The sequence below is a fragment of the Lampris incognitus genome, chromosome 7 (genome assembly GCF_029633865.1).
Source record: "Lampris incognitus isolate fLamInc1 chromosome 7, fLamInc1.hap2, whole genome shotgun sequence".
Taxonomy (NCBI): domain Eukaryota; kingdom Metazoa; phylum Chordata; class Actinopteri; order Lampriformes; family Lampridae; genus Lampris; species Lampris incognitus.
The window spans coordinates 34,367,157-34,382,800 of NC_079217.1; positions in this window are offsets into that span (position 1 = coordinate 34,367,157).

Genomic DNA, 15,644 nt, shown 5'->3' on the forward strand with positions numbered 1-15,644 from the left:
GGGCTACACTGAGCGACACGGCACGGTGAGTCTTTTTTTTTTTTTAGAACATATAGAACACAAGTATAGTGAGACTCAATGTTGCAACATTAATTTAATTAATTAATTAAATAAATATTGTAAAGCATTCTGTCCAAAATACTATCACACCTCCTATGACGGAATGTTTTCAATTTAAGCATAGGACATGTCTAACCATCAATTGCTTATATAGGAAATAATGACAAAATATTTACAGTTGAAAAGAAAACACAATTAAAACAATCAGGATTGCCCTGTTGGAGTAAACAAAACAAGATGAAAGGAATATATAACTAGAGAAAATTGAGCCATTACATTAATGATTAAATAAAAATAAGGAACTAAGCAAGGGGCTAGTATAAATTATAGTCAGACATAAGTTCGCAGAATTTCTTTGCATGGGCATTTTGGACCTTTTTGTATTCATTCATTCATCATCAGCTGCTTCTCTGGGGTCGGGTCGTGGTGGCAGCAAGCTAAGTAGGGCACTCCAGACGTCCCTCTCCCCTGCAACGCCCTCCAGCTCCTCTTGGGGGATCCCAAGGCGTTCCCAGGCCAGATTGGACCATGTAGTCCCTCCAGCGAGTTCTGGGTCTACCCCGGGGTCTCCTCCCAGTTGGCTGTGCCTGGTAAACCTCCAAAGGAAGGCGCCCAGGAGGAATCCTAATCAGATGCCTGAACCACCTCAGCTGGCTCCTTTCGACGCGAAGGAGCAGCGGCTCTACTCCATGTTCCCTCCGGATGTCCGAGCTCCTCACCCTATCTCTAAGGCTGAGTCCAGACACCCTACTGAGGAAACTCATTTCAGCCGCTTGTATCCACGATCTAGAAACACAGTGACAAACAGCATAATTGAAAGAGAAACACCCAATGACCCTATGTTGTCAAAAGTATATGACATCACGGTAAAGGGATGGCCAGCGCATGGTAACAAACTGTTTCCAGCTTTCTCAACGAGGAAGGAACAGTTGTCAGTGTGTCAGGGAACACTAATGTGTGGTTCACGAGTTGTGATTCCTCCCAAGCTATGCACCCGGGTACTGGAGGCACTGCACAAGGGGCATCTGGGTACCGTAAAGATGAAGAGCCTTGCCTGTACCTATGTTTGGTGGCCAGGAATCGATAAACAGATTGAGGACTTGACCAATAACTGCTCTGGATGTCAAATGATCCAGAACACACCACCACAAGCCCCTCTCCATCCATGGGAGAGGCCCTCATCACCATGGCAACACGTGCACATCGACTTTGCAGGACCATTCATGGACTCTATCTTTTTAATCGCCGTCGATGCACATTCCAAATGGCCAGAGGTCATCAAAATGAAGACAACCACATCAGAAAATACCATTACAGTTCTCAGCACCATGTTCGCCAGGAATGGCATACCAGAACAAATCTGCACAGACAATGGACGACAATTTGTCTCTGAAGAATTCCAAAGTTTTGTGAAGAACAATGGAATTAAGCACTTTACATCTGCCTCTTACCATCCATCCACAAATGGCTTGGCAGAAAGATTTGTGCAGACATTCAAGAAAGCCATTAAAGCTATGGACAGTGAAAATCGACCACTGCAACACAAGATAGACAACTTCCTTCTTGCCTATCGTAATGTAGTACATGCAACCATTAATCAGACTCCAGGGATGATGTTTCTGAACAGGAACTTGAGGTCTTGCATTGATCTTCTCAAACCAGATGTATGGCGTATTGTGGAGAACAGACAGTTCTAACACTTGAATGCTAAGTCAACACAGAGCTTCATGTGGGACAGTCAGTCCTTGCACGCGATTACCAGACTGAAAAGTGGCAGCCAGGTACAATTTCCTCCATAGACGTGCCACTGATGTATAAAGTGGAGGTGGGAGAGAATTTATGGAGATGTAATGTGGACCAAATCCTGGATGCTCATGTGAAAAACACAGCAACACCTTGCCCGGACTCACATGACATAGAAACATATACACTCCTGATGTTACCACATCAGCTTCATCTACAGATAAGACTGTCATCAGTCCTGTTAACCCAGCTGATGTACCTGTAGAAACTAATTCCCCGAAGCAAGCGTCTCAGGACAGACGTTACCCGAAGAGGCAGAGAAGACCTCCCTGGGTTTTTTTTTTTAAGTTCGTTTCCACCGGGAGGAAAATGTTGTCAAACTTGTCAAACTTATTACCTAGTAATGGGTTTCCACAGGACAGCGTGTCGAGGTGGCGTGAGATATGGCCCAAATAACTTTGTGTGTGTGTGTGTGTGCGTGTGCGTGTGCGTGTGCGTGTGCGTGTGTGTGTGTGTGTGTGTGTGTGTGTGTGTATTTATCCCTCACTCCAATCGGCACTGTCGTTCATTTGGACCTGATAAGACAAAATACAAACCAGGCAGTCCACAACACTTGTCCGAACACGACTGTGAACAGTGTTGGGCAAGTTATTTTCAAAATGTAATGAACTACATATTACTTTCATTTGAACGCAATATGTTACTTTACAATAGTATTGTCTGTGTAGAGTAATGCATTACTGATTACACTACTTTTGCTTTACTTTAATCAAAATAACCGCAGAAGTATGACTAGGCATAAAATTGCCGGCAGCCATACCAACATGTAACCTGGCTCTGCCAAATGACGGAAGCTAAACAGGTATGGGCTTGGCTAGTAGGTGGAAGACCTCCTAGGAAAAGAGTTGCTGCCGAAAGTGGTGTTGGTGGCCCAGTAGGGGGCAGTCTTCCCTCTGGTCCTAATAAAAACAACATATCAAATCCCAACGCCCCAGTGCTGTGACAGGGACATTGTGTTGTAGGAGATGCCATCCTTCGGATGAGACCTTAAACCGAGGTCCTGACTCACTGTGGTCATTAAAGATCCAATGGCACTTATCGCAACGAGTGGGGGGTTCCCGGTGCCCTGGCAAAATTCCCAACCTGGCTCTCTCCATCTGGCTACCTAATCATCCTCTGTGCATAACTGTAGTCCACTGACTTCCAGTTCTACTGCAGTGGTCATACCAGTTTCCTGTTTGTTGGCATATGCTATTGACAATGGCATATTTTTCACGATGCCTGCAAGATTTGCCATGGATAAATGCCAACAACATGCACAGAATTATCGACACGTTCACCTGCACCTACCAGCAAATGGGTGCAAAGTTTCAAGTTGTACATATCAAGTTACGTCCACAATTATGAGGATGAGTATCTTTTGGTAACTTGATATGTACAACTTGAAACTTTTCACCCATTTGCTGGTAGGTGCAGGTGAACGTGTCGATAATTCTGTGCATGTCGTTGACATTTATCCATGGCAAATCTTGCAGGCATCATGAAAAATGTCCATCCATCCTTCCATTATCCAAACTGCTTATCCTGCTCTCAGGGTCACGGGGATGCTGCACAACCACTACTGCCAGAGTAGACTAGTTGTGATTCTAGAGTCTCTGGACACAAAAAAAAGTTCATACAATATGCCCGGGATATGTTGTGCTGTTGGCTGTAACAACAGTCGTCAGAGAAACCCCGGACTACAATTTTATTCAATCCCAAAGGAGCTAGATCAGCGGAATAAATGGCTGGCTTCAATCAGAAGGGACCAATGGCAGCCAACTTCTAACTCCAGATTGGGCAGTCAACACTTTGTCACCGTTAAGTTACGTTTGCCTTTAACTTATCTAATTATTATTTATATCTTTTAGCTCCCTTTGCTAGGAAAATGCTTACAGCAGTATCATAACCTTTCTGTCAGGATTTCTGAAAGCTAGTCCAAGACTGACTCCCTCTCATAGCTTTCTGTTAACACTGATGAGAATGAGGCTCAGTTTACCTCTATATTTTTTGTCTATTTATTTCTTATGTCTAAGGCAAATGTTGCCAGAATATTTAATAGTAAAATTAGATGTCAAGTATGTTAGACTGTCACCACTTAGTATATTTTGGCCATCAAAAGAACAAATTCAGGTCAGCCTGCCCATCTGTTTCAGGGATAACTATAGCAACTGCACTTCTATCATTGACTGTTTTGAAATATTCATAGAGAAGCCAAAGAACCTGAGAGCTCGTGCGCAGACATACTCTCACACAAGACCCTAAAAAGATTTCTGAGACATGTGAACTATTTTATAAAGAATTATATAAGTCCAAACTGTCAACAAATGACATGGAAAGTTTTTTCAACTCTTTAGGTAATATTGAGAGCATCAGCAATGCTAATAAAGATTTGTGTGATGCCACCATCACAACATTGGATGTTGAGGATGCTATTAAAAAAATGAAACTCAATAAGAGTCCTGGGAATGACGGATTAACCTCAGAGTTATATAAATGTTTCTCCAAGGACTTATCACGCTTTTTACATAAAGTATATATAGAAAGCATTGCTAATGAAAAGCTCCCTCCTTCATTGTCTCAGGGGTTGATCACTTTGATTCCCAAACCGCAAAAAGACTATTTGTTGTTAGATAATTGGAGACCTATTTCACTCTTGAACAATGACTACAAGATAATTGCTATGTGTTTGGCTAAAAAATTGAAAAGTACACTTAATGACATTATTGATGAAACACAGTCTGGTTTCATGACTGGTAGACATATAACAAACAACATAAGACTGGTGATTGATATCTTGGATCATTCAGAATTAATTACAGATAACAGCTTCATTCTTTTTTTAGATTTTTATAAAGCTTTTGATTCCATTGAACACAAATTCATATTTAAAGCACTTGACATTTTTGGTTTTGGGAATATGTTTAAAAAAATCTGTCAAAACGTTATATGCAGGTGCAAATAGTTCAATCAAACTCCCATATGGCACTACTAAAAGATTTAACTTAAATTGTGGAATCCGTCAAGGTTGTCCGATCTCGGCATATCTCTTCCTTCTTCCTATGCAATTACTCTCCATTCATTTCAAAAACAGTGATGTATTGGGTCTCTCTATTGTTGGCAGAACACTGTCTATCACTCAACTTGCAGATGATACAACACTTTTTTAAAAGGATAAATTTCAAGTTAATAAAGCAATCAAAGTCATTAACTCTCAATGGCCTCCGGCCTTAAACGGAACATTTCAAAATGTGAGCTTCTTCCTGTTAATAGTTGCACAGATACTATTATTTCTGGGATCCCTGTGAAGCATAAGGTTAAATATCTTGGTATTATAATTGAAAAAGACCAAAGCTCCAGACTATCTGAAAATTTTAATCCACTTATAGCTTCAGTCCAACAGAGGTTTAACCTTTGGCTTCAAAGAGATTTGTCTATTACTGGAAGATCCTTGGTAGCTAAAGTTGAAGGCCTCTCCAGACTTATATATGCAGCTATGGCACTTGATGTCTCAAAAGACATATGCACTAAAATTGACAGAATATTATTTGAATTTATCTGGAAAAAAAGAATACATTATATTAAGAAGAATGTCATGATAAATAAGTTATGTTCTGGTGGGATTAATTCTTTAGACTTCACCTCCTTAAACTCTTCTTTTAAAGTCAAATGGATCAAACTTTTCTTAAAAAATCCCAACTCAATCTGGAATTTTATTACTGCCCATATATTTAATTCACTTGGAGGAATGCATTTTCTCTTAAGGTGCAATTACAATATTTATAAATTACCGATAAAACTGTCCAACTTTCATAGTCAACTTTTGTTATCCTGATCAATGATGTACTCACACAATTTTTCTCCCCATAAATATTTCATTTGGAACAATCAAGACATTAGGTTTAAGAACAAATCTTTATATATTAAGAGATGGGTTGATAATAAAATTTTACTTGTTAGTCAATTACTGAATGACAATGGTCAGCTTTTCACTTATGAAGAATTTCTTTCTGTACATGGTTTCCCTGTTACTCCAAGAGAATATTCTATTGTATTTGATGCAATACCAGATGGAGTTAGAAGGTTATTGTTGTCTGCTCCTAAAGGTAAAAGTTGTACTATTCCAGGTTTAACTCCTGAAGACATATATATTGGTAACTTGTGTCCTTTATTAAGTGATAAAGCCACTAATCAGTGCGTTAGAAATATTATTCAGAGAGACATTGTTTCTAAACCTGCAGCCATTTTCTACTGGAATAATATTTATAATGACATAGATTGGAGGAACACTTGGATTTTATCACGAAAATATTGTATTACAAATAAGGTACGAGAAGTTACATTTAAACTGCTTCACAGATGTTATCCAGTCAAGTCCCTTCTTGTAAAATACAAGATTAATATTGACACACTCTGTTCCTTTTGTGGCAATGTGGATGAAACCATATGTCATTTATTTTGGGATTGTACCTACTCTCATGTTTTTTGGATTGATCTAAATAATCTCATAAATAACAAAATTGACTCTTCTTGTAAACTGGACATCCAACATGTTTTATTTGGTCTGTCACAAAATGAGGAAATAAGTTCAGAAAAAATGTGTATTATCAACCTTCTATTAATATTTGCTAAATTTCATATTCATTGTACCAAATTTGCACACCAGCATCCAAACATTAGTGTATTCAAAGCACTTCTTTCCTCCTATTTAGAATCTTTAAAAGAATGTATGAATCCTAAAGCCAGCAAAACCAGAAGACTATGTGAAGAATATAATTTAACTTAAATCCTGTATCTCGAGCTTTTTTATTTTGTCTTTTCTTTTTTTATGGATATGTAAATTTTAATTTTGAAATAATTTATATTTTTGTAACTACTTTTTGTCCTATTGTGATGTAATATTTTCTTGTTTATATGTTTTGTTCAATAAAAAAAAAAAAGTTTGTTGTGGCCACGTTTGTTTTGGACCATGCCGCGCAGAGAAGGCGAACAATTGCAGACCAGATGATGGCGAGGGTTTTGTGTCCGCCATAAGAGCTTTCGACCTTTGAGGTTTGTTAAAACTGTTTACAAATGTGAATCGGACGATAGGAGTTTTGTTTGTATAACTTTGAGTTGCATATGTATATTTGTGCGTAAGAACAAGAGTTAGCTAATTGATTTCGCTGTTGTAGACTTCAAAACAGGCTAATGCTAGTACAACAGTAGGCTAATGCTAATACGACAGTGTAATGGAGATCGTTTTATTTTTATATTTTCTCATTGTTTTTTCAGTTGTGAATACGAAGAGTGGTGTATAATACTGTTTATGTTCATCCATAGAAGCTACCACTGCCGTATTTATTGTATTTGTATTTATACAGTTTTTTTATTATCGTTTCGAGCTGCATTGAATTGAAACAGCTGTTGTTGTGACTTCTCTTATGTACACTATTGTAGTGTTACTATTCGTGGGTTACTAACTTAATCACTAATATATATAAGTACACGGAGACGAGGATGCGGCACAAGTCTGATCTTTACTGATGGAGACGTCACACACTACAGGCTAGACCAGTGTAATTACAGAACTCAGTAGTGGTGACAGTCCAACACAATCGAGCACTGAGTGCTCGATCCAATACACCACATCCCTCTTTTCCAACTGAGATGTGGCCTACTCATCAGTTACTTCAACAGTAGAGCCTTTACTGGACCATTAACGCTATGGCATCAACACTGAACAAGTCTTTTCTACTTGCATACTTCAATGATTAATAAAGCTTGTTTTTTAAATGACAGATGACTCTCATTAAACAACATAAACCATTTCCTTTTCAGATTCTGGTGGTTAGCATGTAAACATTTTGAACATTCAGCAATCTTGCAACATTTCAGGTTAAACACACCTTGTACTCTTTGTTTCACCTTCTTTTTTTTCTCTTTTTTTCTTAATAAACACTTGAATGATCACACAAAAGAACCCTGAGGTTAGTCATTGTATCTGGCAGGGCGCCTAACTGCTCTGCCGCACTTTGTGTAGCATGTGGGTGTGCTGCCTGTAGTCACCGGAGGGGGGTCGTGTGGTGGCAGGTCATGTGGTGGTGAGTCGACTGGCAAAGGCGCTTGTGAGGGTGAGGGTTGTACCTCTGAGTCAAAATGATCATCACTGTCCGTGTCTCTGAATAGGCTCAGATGTATCTTCCTCAGATGTCGCCTGTTCCTTCTTTGCATCCTCCCGGCCGGTGTCTGCACAGTGTAGGACCGTGGGTCATCTCGCTGTCGGATGACAACGGCAGGCTCCCAGCCGCGCCGTGTTTGCATGTGTACGGTGTCTCCTGGGGTCAACACTGGCAGGGGCTTTGCACGCTGGTTGTAACGTTTTTGGCGGAACTGCAGGTTCTGGATCTTGCTGTTAATGTGCTGAGGGACTGATTGTGTCAGCGTAGCACTGGAGCACGGAAGTGTGCTTCGTAGAACTCTCCCCATCAACATTTGTGCAGGTGATACGTCCAGTCCTGTCACCAGCGTGTTCCTCAGTGACAGCAGCACCAGATGTGGGTCAGTGCCGGTCTGCATTGCCTTCTTCAGCGCATGTTTCACTGTCTTTATGGCTCTCTCAGCCATGCCATTTGAAGAGGGAAAACCTGGGCTGGAGTGTGTGAGCTTGAACTCCCATGAAGCTGCAAATGACTTCATCTCATAGCTGGCAAATGGGACATGGTTACTCTATCTCCCTAGGAATCCCGTGTCTGGCAAACACAGACTTCATCTTCTGGATTACTGTGTATGCTGTTTTGTCAGATATGTTGAGCACTTCAGGATATTTGGTTAGGTAATCAACTAACAACAGGTATGACTGACCGTGTAGCTCGAAGATGTCAGCTCCGACTTTCATCCATGGCAGTTCTGGGACCTGATGCGGCATAAGTGGCTCAGCCTGCTGTTTGGGCTGTAGCTGCTGGCATTGCACGCACTTTTCCACCATTGCCTCTATATCTCATGCCATGCCAGGCCAGTAGAGAGACTTTCTTGCTCTGGCTTTTGTGCGCTGCACTCCTTGGTGTGCAAGATGCAGCTTCTCCAAAATCGTGCTCCTGAAGCTCTGGGATATGATGATTTTGTCTCCGACCAAGACAATGTCATCTTCCATGCTTATAATGTCCTTTACTGCCCAGTAGGCGTGTAGTTTTCTGTCCAAACTTTTCTTTTTCATGGGCCAGCCTTTCTTGTGTTTCTCACACACAGCTTGCAGCACGCTATCTGCTGCCGTTGCTTTCTTTAATTGGCTGAGTGTTTCCTCACTCAAGGCATGTGTGGCATCCAAGGCATACACAACTCTCTCATCACAAGGGTTTTCATCAATATGGTCACCTTCTCTGCTAGCTGTAGCGCGTGAGAGTGTGTTGGCAATGTACATGTGCTTGCCTGGTGTGTATGTTACACTCAGATCATACCTCTGCAGTTGTAAAAGCATACCTTGCAGCCGCGCAGGTGCTTTGCTCAGCGGCTTGTGCATGATGACCTCCAGAGGCTTATGATCAGACTGGACAGTTACTGGTCTGCCGTAGACATATAGGTGGAATCTCTTAGCAGCAAACACTATAGCGAGCAACTCTTTCTCTATCTGTGCGTACCTCTTTTCTGTGTCGGTGAGCGCTCGTGAGGCATAGCACACTGGGCGGTCGTCCTGCATCAGACATGATCCCAGTCCATCCTTTGAGGAGTCTGCTTGTAGAGTGAGAGGCTGCTTGTGATCGTAGTATCTCAGCACAGGGGCTTGTGTGAGGGTGGTCTTTAGTGCCTTTAGCGCTGAGCTGTGGTGCGGGCACCATTGCCACGCTACATCCTTCTTGAGCAGCTGTCTGAGGGGTGCTGTGAGTGAGGCTTCATTTGGTATGTATTGCGCTAGGAATTTTATCATTCCCAGCAGACGTTGGAGACTTTGTTTGTCTTCCGGGGTTGGCATGTTGACAATCGCTTTGATCTTTGTGTCGTCAGCTCTCTGTCCTGCTGCCGTGATGACGTGTCGCATGTACTTTACAGTATCAACTTTAAACTGGATCTTGTCCCTGTTAAATTTCACATGTGCGGTCTTGGCTCTCTCCATTACTTTGTGCTGGATTTCATCGTGTTCCCGCTCTGATGACGCTGCGATGATCATGTCGTCTGCTATAATGTACACACCTGGGATATCGCCGAAGGTCTCACAGTTCTTTTGTTGAAACACTTCGCTGGCCGATTTGATCCCGAATGGGAGTCTGAGGAAGCGGAACTGGCCCCATGGCGTGTTGAAGGTGCATAGCTTAGACGACGGCTCATCTAGCTTGATCTGCCAGTATCCATCCTTTTCATCTAGGATGGAGAAGATGGATTTTCCTGTTAGCCTGCTGCGCACGTCTTCCGGTGTAGGAATGGAGTAGTGTTGACGCTTGACTGCCTCATTCAGGTTGCAAGGATCCAAACATACCCTTAGCGCACCATTTTTTTTCTTTGTGGCAACAAGACTGTTCACCCATTCTGTAGGTTCATTGACAGGAGTTATGACTTTCCTGTTCTGCAAGTCTGTGAGTGTCTCTCTTAGTGAGTCCATGATGGAGAGTGGTACATTCCTGCACGCGTGAATCACAGGCGTGACGCTGGGGTCAATGTGTATGTGATGAACTCCAGGAAATTCACCTAATCCTGTGAAGACCTCCACATACCTCTGTAGCAGCTCCTCTTTGGTGGCCGGAGGTTTTGCTGGTTGTGGGGACTACACTGCAAGCGCCTCGACTCTTCTCACCAGCTGCAGCTCTTCACACGCATCTCCACCCAGGATTGGCTTGCCAGCTCGGCTAGACACATGGAAGTCCAATATAGCCGTATGCTTAGACGTGCGGCAATCTAGAGATGCAACACCATCTGAGGGTAGTCGTGCACCACCAAAAGCAATCAGCACAGTCTTTGTGGGCCGTAACTGAACGGGACCTGGTAGCTGCCGGAAGCGCATAGGAAGCACATTTGCATCGGCGCCTGTGTCCAACTTTAAGTTAATTGCTACGCCTCTGACCGTGGCTGTTTCACGCCATACAGTGCCTTTAGCTTGGTGGGCTGCTTTGTTTTTGTATTTTCCAATCATGCCTATATATAAGGAATCAATTTCACTTTCTAGATTAAGCACTGTCTTTGTCTTGTAATTGCCGCTTTTTTCAGTGCTTGATTTACACACCTTGGAAAAATGATTGTTCTTACCACATTTGTGGCACACTGCACCATAAGCTGGGCATTGACGGGGCTCATGTTTATTTCCACACTTGTGGCAGAGAGTTGTTGTTACATGCCTCTTGCTGCTCGTTTTTTTCTTGTTCCAGCTGCCCGTGCGCGTTTGCCCTGTTGCTTTCTTTAATGCATCCACTGAGGCGTCTTGGACAACATGTGACGTCTGCATCGCTTGTATTTGTGACTTAGCGAGCTCGGCTGATCTACATATCTCTACGGCCCTGCGCAAAGTAAGCTCATTATCACGTAACAGTCTTTCTTTCAAACGGGCATCATTTATGCTGAACACTAATTTATCCCTTATCATGTCATCTTCATGTCTGCCAAACTCACAGTCTGCTCTTCTGGCGCAGCTCTGTGATGAATCTGTCCACCGATATTCCTGCTGACATCGTGTGCGACCAGAATTGATGGCGTTCGAACACGACGTTCTTCCGAGGGCTGCAGTAGTCCTTGAAGGCTTTCAGAACGTCCTCCATCGATTCGTCGTCTCCTTCTGGGATGATGGTGAGTGTGATATACACTTCTAGCGCCTCCTCGCCGATGGTGTGACGCAGAATGGCTATTTTAACCGTCTCTTCCTTATCCAACGCACCTGAAGCGGTCATGTACAGCTGGAAACGCTGTTCCCATCTTCTCCAGTTTTCTGCGACATTCCCGGTAAGTATCAGCGGTGGTGGCGGCTTGAACTGTTCCATATTTGTGCTCAGGCTAGCACTTGTTAGCTAGCTGCCTCAGCTACCAGCGAACTCGTTGAAGTACCGCCCTCGAATTATACCGTAACTCCGTCTTCTGACACCATGTTGTGACTTCTCTTATGTACACTATTGTAGTGTTACTATTCGTGGGTTACTAACTTAATCACTAATATATGTAAGTACACGGAGACGAGGATGCGGCACAAGTCTGATCTTTACTGACGGAGACATCACACGCTACAGGCTAGACCAGTGTATTACAGAACTCAGTAGTGGTGACAGTCCAACACAATCGAGCACCGAGTGCTCGATCCAATACACCACAGCTGTTCCCTCCAAAAAAAATAAAAAATAAAACCCTCTCACACCCACAGAGCTAAAGTGGGATGTTGTGAACCCCTTACCTTTTATCTATCCATATTTTTACCATCGGAATAAAGACCCTAAAATTATATTTAAATCTCCTGTGTGTAATTCCCCCAGCTTCATATATATATATATATATATATATATATATATATATATATATATATATATATATACACTACCGTTCAAAAGTTTGGGATCACCCAAACAATTTTGTGTTTTCCATAAAAAGTCACACTTATTCACCACCATATGTTGTGAAATGAATAGAAAATAGAGTCAAGACATTGACAAGGTTAGAAATAATGATTTGTATTTGAAATAAGATTTTTTTTACATCAAACTTTGCTTTCGTCAAAGAATCCTCCATTTGCAGCAATTACAGCATTGCAGACCTTTGGCATTCTAGCTGTTAATTTGTTGAGGTAATCTGGAGAAATTGCACCCCACGCTTCCAGAAGCAGCTCCCACAAGTTGGATTGGTTGGATGGGCACTTCTTGCGTACCATACGGTCAAGCTGCTCCCACAACAGCTCAATGGGGTTCAGATCTGGTGACTGCGCTGGCCACTCCATTACCGATAGAATACCAGCTGCCTGCTTCTGCTCTAAATAGTTCTTGCACAATTTGGAGGTGTGTTTAGGGTCATTGTCCTGTTGTAGGATGAAATTGGCTCCAATCAAGCGCTGTCCACTGGGTATGGCATGGCGTTGCAAAATGGAGTGATAGCCTTCCTTATTCAGAATCCCTTTTACCCTGTACAAATCTCCCACCTTACCAGCACCAAAGCAACCCCAGACCATCACATTACCTCCACCATGCTTAACAGATGGCGTCAGGCATTCTTCCAGCATCTTTTCATTTGTTCTGCGTCTCACAAACGTTCTTCTTTGTGATCCAAACACCTCAAACTTGGATTCATCCGTCCACAACACTTTTTTCCAGTCTTCCTCTGTCCAATGTCTGTGTTCTTTTGCCCATCTTAATCTTTTTCTTTTATTGGTCAGTCTCAGATATGGCTTTTTCTTTGCCACTCTGCCCTGAAGCCCAGAATCCCGCAGCCGCCTCTTCACTGTAGATGTTGACACTGGTGTTTTGCGGGTACTATTTAATGAAGATGCCAGTTGGGGACCTGTGAGGCGTCTGTTTCTCAAACTAGAGACTCTAATGTACTTATCTTCTTGCTCAGTTGTGCAACGCGGCCTCCCACTTCTTTTTCTACTCTGGTTAGAGCCTGTTTGTGCTGTCCTCTGAAGGGAGTAGTACACACCGGTGTAGGAAATCTTCAATTTCTTAGCAATTTCTCGCATGGAATAGCCTTCATTTCTAAGAACAAGAATAGACTGTCGAGTTTCAGATGAAAGTTCTCTTTTTCTGGCCATTTTGAGCGTTTAATTGACCCCACAAATGTGATGCTCCAGAAACTCAATCTGCTCAAAGGAAGGTCAGTTTTGTAGCTTCTGTAACGAGCTAAACTGTTTTCAGATGTGTGAACATGATTGCACAAGGGTTTTCTAATCATCACTTAGCCTTCTGAGCCAATGAGCAAACACATTGTACCATTAGAACACTGGAGTGATAGTTGCTTGAAATGGGCCTCTATACACCTATGTAGATATTGCACCAAAAACCAGACATTTGCAGCTAGAATAGTCATTTACCACATTAGCAATGTATAGAGTGTATTTCTTTAAAGTTAAGACTAGTTTAAAGTTATCTTCATTGAAAAATACAGTGCTTTTCCTTCAAAAATATGGACATTTCAATGTGATCCCAAACTTTTGAACGGTGGTGTATATATATAACTTTCTGCACAATCTACGGTATTTGCATGTGTTCAATGATGTCAGATGAATGCGTACAGGCCATAAAGACAAAAGAAAAAATAGCAACAGTAGATCAGGGGCCTCATACAATGTATTCCAATTACAGCGTCCAACTTAAAAGGTGCAGGAGCCAGAGCCAGCAGAGGGTTGAGTGGGTGAAACCAACCATGTTCATCTCTGGTACAAACAGAGGTTAAAAAGCTATGGAGGTGGAGGCAGTAACAATGCAGTATTCCTGCGATTTATCATCAGAATCTTGTGGCATAGCCTACACTGGTACAGTAACTGTTTGTATTCACCAGCGATCTTCAATCAATCATGGCTGTCCAGCAGAGCTTCTTCCAGCTCGCCAGCTTATTTCTTGTTTGTTTTCTTTTTGCACTCTAGACATTTCCAACTCTTTGGTACCCTGTTCAGCTTCAGACAAGACTTGTGGACGTGATTTTGCTTACATTGCTCAGATGTGCAAGAGAGGACGTTGTCTGCATTATCAGTAGGCTTACCACAGTAACATCCCTCAGGTGTCTTCTCGGAGGTTGCAGTGGCTGAGAGGTGTGGCACAGTAAACTATTTACCCAACAGCTCTGGTCATCATAAAATGTGCCATCAAACAGGATACGCTGGATAAAAAGTTCTTTAGGTGTCCACACCACAAAATCACAGTACGTTGCCTCTGCTACACATATTTGGGCCTGCACTTGATACATGTAACTGTGATCTAGATACATGTAACTGTGATCTAACCTCATCTACACAGCAGGTAAACAAGACTAGGTTAAAAGCTGTTGTATGGCTGGACCGCAACTGCATTTAGAAAGTAGCTGTTTTGACATTGGTTCCGTGAACAGTGGCTGTACTGGACAGCGGTTTTCAAACCCTAATTATTTATACCGTTAAATTGCGCCAATTTATTTTTATATGAAATAATTACCTGGCTACAGTCACTGCTGCCATGATCACTGGAAAGTCTGGGCGTGAGACCCCTTATGAATTTGCTTCAGTTACCACCAGCTGTCTGAAGACGCTAATAATTTTCACGAACTGTGTGTGGCTATTAGCGCTGATGTTTGTGAATTGGATTTTTTTTTTTTTGCAATGAGGCATATACTATCCACGAGCAGCACCTTTATTAACGTGCAAACCGCGGCGCTGATTCGCGGCCAATAGGGTAACTCCCACTGCCATGTTTACTAGTAACGTCGTTGGTCGGCCAACCAATCTTAGAACGATAACATATTTGAATCCATAGAAAACAAAATTCTCTTTTGGCATTCCAAATCCCCTAACTGTTCTCTTTTAATAGGTGGGGATTTTAATATAACTTTAGAGAACTTCAGTGACATCGTTGGTCGCAGCTAGCTGGAAATGTCGTTGGTCCCCTGATAGGTACATTCACGTTTGAAGGGCTGGCCCCGCTGGCCGGTCAAGCCCAACCCCCCCCCCCCCCCCCAAAAAAAACGCTTCATCCCGCCTACGTGCCGTGTCGGGTCGGGTGGTAACGCGTTACTTGACAAAATAACTTTAATGACATTACCGAAATCCTATTACAAACGCAGTACATTACTTCGTTACTACTAACAGTAATGCATTACTGTTACACGTTACCCCAAACATTGTCTTCAGTACCTTTGCTGCATTGGTGAGTGTTGCAGTGAGTAATATATATTTATAA